Source organism: Elephantulus edwardii, unplaced genomic scaffold (assembly GCF_000299155.1).
Source record: "Elephantulus edwardii isolate Elephantulus edwardi_28Jun2011 unplaced genomic scaffold, EleEdw1.0 scaffold00037, whole genome shotgun sequence".
Taxonomy (NCBI): domain Eukaryota; kingdom Metazoa; phylum Chordata; class Mammalia; order Macroscelidea; family Macroscelididae; genus Elephantulus; species Elephantulus edwardii.
Window position 1 is genome coordinate 7,512,613 of NW_006399787.1, and position 7,402 is coordinate 7,520,014.

Genomic DNA, 7,402 nt, shown 5'->3' on the forward strand with positions numbered 1-7,402 from the left:
AATCAAGAAAAAAAGAAACAACTCAAATATGGCTGTTCCAAGCACAGTGGGGAAAGGCCTGACAAGCTGCCTTTTTGAATAGCCAGGAAAACGCTATGGAACCCTTCTTCCCTGTGACACATGGGATCACCATAAGCTGGATCCAACAGCAACAGGTTTAGTTTTGTTGGTAGAGCACGAGCCAGCTCCTCCTAGCGCTCGCTCCTTTGGCTAACACATCATTGATATTGAGCTCCACCACAGCCTAAAGCTGAGCTCAGATCTCCGTTTCTTTCAAGGCCTTGGAGAGTTCCCTGCAACTTTCATCTGAAATTCTCCAGGAGCACCAGGCACATATGACTTTGTGTGGCTATGTTCTCCTTGAGTCAATATCCAGGCTTAGATGTGAGGCCCCAGGGCCAGAGCCACGTGAATCTCTCTACAAGTCCCGGGCCTCCCTAAGTGTGGAACCAGGGGGAGGCAAGACATCGATGCATTTAAGGGGTGCTCACTATTGGGGTCATGCAATGGTCTGCTGGCAGCAGCTGGGGGTCCTCAGGAAAACAAGCTGGGCTGCTGTGTATGTCCTTGAGCTTTGACGTGAGTCACTGAATATTCCACTTCTGAGAACTCTCAGGTTGTGTGCTCAGGTGTTAGGGGTGGACTTATCGGTTAAGAGATTGTGTCTTTATCAACACTCTGTTGTCTACCTACCAGTTTAACATTAAGAACTCTTGCACTAATCAAAAGGCATTAAGTCAAAAGGTTATCAAAACACGGTATTTAAAATAAAAATAGAAACAAGGAGGAGAGATCACCTTGCTCGGGCTTATACCCCTATCTGTGGATGTATAACACCTGTGTGAGACCAAAACCATTACAGGCTGGTGACCAGTGCTGAAATACGAGCAAAACTGTGTACATTCACAGGCCACGTTTACTGCTAGGCCAGTCAGTGCCTGGGGCATTACAGCCTTGGGTGAACGTACACAGTTCAGAGTGTACGTTGTCCTGAGGTAGCAGTGGCAACGCCTCGGTCAGAGGCACACGGCTGTTGTGTGCCACTGCTGACTGCCCCACAGCGACCCCTATAGGACAGAGGGGAATTTCCCCATAGGGTTCCTAGGCTGAAGGACCCGAAGTCATGGCGGGTCAAGTATTGAGCTGCCTGGGAAACCCCATGGAGGGTCTCTGACTCAGACTCAACTTGATGGCAATGAGGATTTTGGTTTTTAAATCTGTGTGGAAGCAGAGATATTTTTTTTTCTCCCTGTGTAGAGCAACTGGTGGTTCAAACTGCCAAACTTGGGTTTAGCAGTTGAGCCTTTAACCAGTGGGCCATGGGGGCTCCGTTAAGGAAGTGTTTGGAATAATGAAAAGTTTTGGCAAAAATGGAACTTTGGTGGGTGTTTGTGAAAAACCCCATAGTGAGGGTTGTGAAGGTTGAGAATACACACACACACGACTGGTGCTGCTCGGTACCTGTTCACTTCTAACCCTGTGGAACCCAGAACACGCTAGCACCGCTCTGTGCAGGCTCTCCCATGTTCCCTGTCTCACCCTGTGACTGATGACAGGATCCCGGTCCTGCCAGCCTGAGAAGGGACAGTGTCAGTGCAGCGAAGCCCAAATAGAATCATCATCAAGACCAGTCACTGTGGGCTAGAGACGATGAGGATGGCACAGGACAGGACAGGATTCAGATGTGTGGTCACAGAGTTACTATGAGTCAAACTTGACTTGATGGCACCTAACGACGATGACGACAGTGATGGGAGCTTCTCGGCAGAGCCGAGGCTTGGGAAATGTCAAGATAAAAGCAGCAGTTCGTTCAAACACAACTAAACAAGAACCAGCAGCAAGATCCTTGGCATACGCCACAGGCCTGTCACAGCGGTGTGTCGACTGCAGGATCCTGGCCTGTTTGTTTTGGTGGCTCACTGCCCCTCCACTATGAGTTTAAGTGAAGACTCATTTGCATTTCCTGAGCTGCCTCGTGTGAAGTGAGAAGTAATCCAGATGTTTCACTGGAGAGTAAGCCTGAATTCAACCTTCTCCGGGAGGGTGGCGTGGCCCCTGCACCAGCATTTTCTACATTTGTCAGAGATGCTGGTTGACCTGGCATGGGTGCACATTTCTGTTTGCGTGTCACCTCTCCTGACTTGGGACAATTTGCAGGCACACCTCGGAGATACTCTGGGGTCAGTTCAGACCATTGCAATAGTGTGAATGTGGCAATAAAGCAAGTCACATGGAAGTACTGGTTTTCCAGTGGTGTTTATACTGTTATGTAGTCTATCACGTGTACAATAACATTATGAAAACATTTGAAATACTGTGACAATCACCAAAATGTGACACAGAGACATGAAGTGAGTACTCCGACCATCAGCTACTGCTGTCAGGTGGATTCTGACTCATAGTGACCTCTGCTCCGTTCCCTCCGCTGTTAATCTTTATGGGAGGACACTGCCCACCTTTCTCCCTAAGAGTGATGGGTGGATTTGAACTTCTGACATTTCAGCTAGCAGCCCAACGTGCTACTCACTAATCCATCAGAGCTCCTTAAGCAAGTACATGCAGTTAGAAAAAATGGCACCGTTAAGATTTACTCAATACAGGATTACCACAAACCTTCAAGTTGTTTAAAAACAGGATCTTCAAGGTTCAATCAAGTGCTTATAACCAGGTATGCCTGTATTATTTTGTACAGGTGGTGAATTCAAGCCAGCTCTCTGGAGAGGTCATTATGCGTTTATTCCCTGTGAGGAGTAGCAGGTCTCTTGCCTCCAAAAGCAGGGCCTATGGCCTAGTGCACCCCACCACCCCACAGAGAAGGCAAAAGTCTGTGGCTCTGGGGGGGAGGCCTGGATGCCTCTGTCACAGACATTCCTTTACCATAGTGAGCAAACGCCCTTTGGAGCCACTGCAATTCCTGAGTAAAGCAAGTCGTTAGGAAAACGAAAGGCAGTTAATTTGACTCTCGGTCTTCAGCCACTCAAGAGCCCCCTCGGAAGGCTCATCCCTCAATCTGGTGGGGGCCCTCGAGCTGGCCGGGGCCCTCATGCGGTTGGGGTCCTCACCTGGCTGGGGCCCTCACACGGAAGGGCCCCTCTAGCTGGGCTTCTCGAGATGGCTGGGGAATCTCACCTGGCTGGGGCCCTCACGCGGCTGGCCTCGGGAGCCGGCTTTTGGTTTTGATTCCACTTCACTCCCTAACAGCTCCCACCCACCCACTCACTGTGTTAACTTCAGACTCCACGGGCATTTCTCTTTCCTGCTCCTCTCCTCCAGATGCTGTAATTTGAGGCAGGAACCATGCAGACAATTCTCCAATGGCTTGCATAACCATCTTTCAGAAAGGGGGTGAGGAGACCCACGTGCTCTGGGAATGGAGGGAGGACTGGGAGAGGAAAAAAGTGGTCATAGGACTTCATGGCCCCGCAGATTTGCTCTCCTGGAAGCCAGCCCAGGAACAGATAGAACTGTCTGGGCTGATAGCTAGTCCTTCCCTATTAGCTATAGATGAGGTTTGGGTAGAAAATACAGTCTTAATTATTTCAAGCAAGTAACAACCCTCGAGAGCCTGAACGCCGTCACAGAGTTCCATGTTTGGGTTGTGTGTGTTGAGGCCGCCTTGCTCTGTAGAGCAATTTTTTAAAACACTGAAGGGACATCATTTCCGGACCTCCTCGAAATCTTGGGATGCCAAGTGTACGGCAGGGATTATCCCAGCCTTTACGATAAAGGAAATGGAGAACTCATTTGCTGTTTCCTGCCACCTCTTCCTTCCCAGCCAGCCTCATCAAGACACCAGGGGAAGACCTCTGTTCATCTCTAGCCCCTTCCAATGTGGGAAAGCCTGGACTGGAATAAAGGCCCTACAGTGTGTCAGGGCACTGTCTGTGCCAGTACAGTGAAGAATATTGAATGAACCGAAGAGGCAGCCTAGCCTGTTAACACGTGCAGCAGTAACTCCTTCCTGGTTGTGGGGAGAGAACTCTGGAAGGAAACCAAAGTTATGTAACTGACATACTTTCTAAAATACCCAGTCACTTCTTTTACCTCAGATCAAAGAAAGGAAGGGTTTGGAGATGACTGACCAGGGAAGGCCATGATTTAATTCCAAATTATTTTCTTTGTAGGAAAGTAAGAATTCTTTGGTTCTGAGCTGTTTTTTTCTGAGGAGTGCAGATTCCATGGGGATCAAAGCCAACAACACATGGATTCACTATAGTTCTTTGTGAAGAACAGTTTTCTTCAATAGAGCAGCCTTCTCTCACCATCTTAAAACCCACCTAAGAAATTGTGTCATACAGATATGCTCTAAGAACCGGCTTGCAGTAGCCCCAACCCAAACCTTTAAAAACAAGAACAAGCTCTTAAAAAACTTGGGTGGTCTTGATGGTCTTTGGACCGACTACCTACGACTTTGGTGAACCCTGAGTGGGAGCAGGGTGCTAGAATTCAACTCTAAGATGCATGGAGGAAGGCTTGGAGATGTGCTTGGTGAGGACTCTGCTGTACAAAGAACTCCCCTGAATGTATCAAGTCAACAGCTGTAGTTTTATCATTTAAGGCTATTATGGGAGGTCTGGTGGCTTAGTGGTAAGGAACTGTGCTGTTATGCAAAGGTTGTTGTTGCTGTTATGTGCCGTTGAGTCGCTTGCAACTCATAGCGACCCTATGTACAACAGCCCTAAACTCTGCTGTCCTGTGCCAATACAAACGTTCTCTGACACACCCATCCCAATTATCCCAGTCACTAAATCAATCCACCTCATAGAGGGTCTTCCCCTCCTGTGCTGTCCCTCCACCCTCCCAAGCATGATGTCCCTCTCCAAGGACCGGTCTCTCCTTACAACATGTCCAAAGTATGTTAGATTGAGCTTCAGAATAATTGCCTCCAAGGAGCCGCCCAGTTTAACCCTCTCCAGGATGAATCTGTTTGTTTTCCTAGCAGTCCATGGTACTCTCAATACTCTTCTCCAGCACCACAGCTCAAAGGCATCAATTCCCTTTCTATCCTCCTTAGTCACTGTCCAACTCTCTGATGTATAACCAGTGATAGCAAAGTCCATGGCCCGTATCAGATGCACCTTAGTCTCCAGAGACACCATTGCTCCTCAGTAATTTGGAGAGGTCCCTAACAGCAGACTTTCCCATGGCAACACATCTTTTTATTTCCTGGCTGCTGGTGCCGAGAGTGTTGACTGTGGAGCCAAGCAAACTAAAGCTGTGAACAATCTCAATCTCTTCACCATCCATCCTGATGCTGCCAATTGGTCCAGTGGGGAGAATCTTTGTCTTGTATGTACCTACGTATGCAAAGGTACCCAGTTTAAATCTATCAGCTGCTCTACGGGAGAAATACAGACAATCTCTTCCCATGAGTTTTACTGCCTCTGAAAATTTGTTACAGTTTCGGGTCGGTTCCAACTCAACTGTACTCAACAACATTCTTTTGTGAAACTATCAAATAAAATCACTGGGATGTATTCTATCTCTTGTCACTCCTAACCTATAATATAAACTTCTAAAACTCTAGGGCCAACATATCTTCATTAGGACTGCCTACATTTCCTTTTAAATTTACATGAGTCAAAATCTCAACAATGAATTTCCACAAACTCAGTCTTTAGTCCCAAAATTCCCAAATGACTTTATATTTATTTTACTCTAGGTTTCATTCATATTTTAGCAAGTATAAAGCAAAAAAAAAAAAAGTCAAATCCTTTTCAAGTAAGTAACTTTTATTTCTCTCTGGTATTTCACAGTCAATTTCTACAAAACTTCACACTTCTCAAAAGAATTCACATTTGGTAAATAAATCTCTACCCTACATAATCCATGGCTGGAAGAACACTTCAATATATGCACGTTGAGTTACTTCTCTGCTGAAGGAACCACAGCAGAGAAGGAAAGTCAGACAATACCATAATCAACAAAAAGCAATGAGTAATAAATTACAAATGTCATGAAAATACCATCCCCGCAACCGATTCAATCAACCTCTTTTTCCAGATGTGATTCGACACTGCCAACAAAACCTGCCAGAAATTCTTTCGAGGGCTGGTCTTAGAACGACTTCTCACTTTTAGGAAACAGTGGTTCTACCACCGTATTTCGTACCAGACCAAATCATGCATTGCCAAGCCCATCACTACTTACAGCCCTGTGCAACCAGCGAAGATCTTTCTGGTCAACTCCAAGGTTCCTCCGTTTGCCGAGCTGGCTTCTGGCCTTGATGGCTCTCTCCTTCCAAGATCTTCTGTACTTGGCTTCATCTGCTCACAGCTCTGCTAAGGAATGAACACCATGCTAACAGCCGAGGGATGCTTCCAGCACCAAGTGGCAAGATCAGAGGAAAGTGGTGAATAGTGCTGCTTCTCCCTGCTACTCAGCAGCGAGGCTGGAGGATGCCTTTCATCATCTTTCACTGTGACAGTAAGAAATGCGAACCTTAATCGAGGAAGAGGAGTCCAAGAGACTTACAGCTCCAGAGGGTTTTGCCAGTGGAATAAATTTGGTTCTCAGCAAGTGTTTTCAGATTTTTGACACTCGGTAAGACTCATGACTGGTGCCCAGGCTGTTCTCAACGCACCTGTCTCTCTACAGCTTTGCTGCCAAATAGATTCTGCCAAAAAGGAAGCTTCCTAGCATGGTGCACAGAACCAAGCTGCAAAGGATGGAGCCACGCAGATTCAGGGGCGGCAACGGGAATGGGCCGAGGGACAAATATCAAAAGGAGCATAGTCTGCTGAAAGACACATTTGTTCTGATTTTCAAATTCCCTTCAGAAAGCAGATGGCAAGTAAGATTTCAAGGGGGGGGGGGTGTCCCCAGAGATTTTTACCGAGTTGTCTGTTTCTAAATCAGTCATAGTCAAATCATACATGTTTGCGAACAAAGGCCGTTTGAAACCTTGTTAATTTTTCAAACTATGTTAAGAGTTATAACTACCTAGTAAATATGAGGAGTCTCTATGTGGTGTATATGGTACTCAGATGTTAAGTGGAAAGGTTGGAAGTTTGAGTCCACCAGAGGCACCTAGGAATAAAGGCCTGGAAAGCTACAGCCACAAATACCAACCATGAAAATCCTTCTGGGGCACAGGTTTACTCTGACATACAGGAGGTCCCCCTAACTGGGAACTGACCCAGGGCAAGTGATGAATAAATACAATCATTAACTTCTGGCCTTGGTAGAACTTCAAGAACATCCTATTTGCACACAGCTCACAATGAACTTACTTGTAAAGTATAAAGATTCTCAAGAGGATCAACTTTTTAAATGGGATAAAACAAAATTTAAAACGTAACTACTTAGAAATCTAGTTTACCTATACAATGAGGCAGAAAAAACATGTGTCTTTTATCATCAGGATAGTCTCAGCCCACTTTTGGATGAACGCGGAATAACC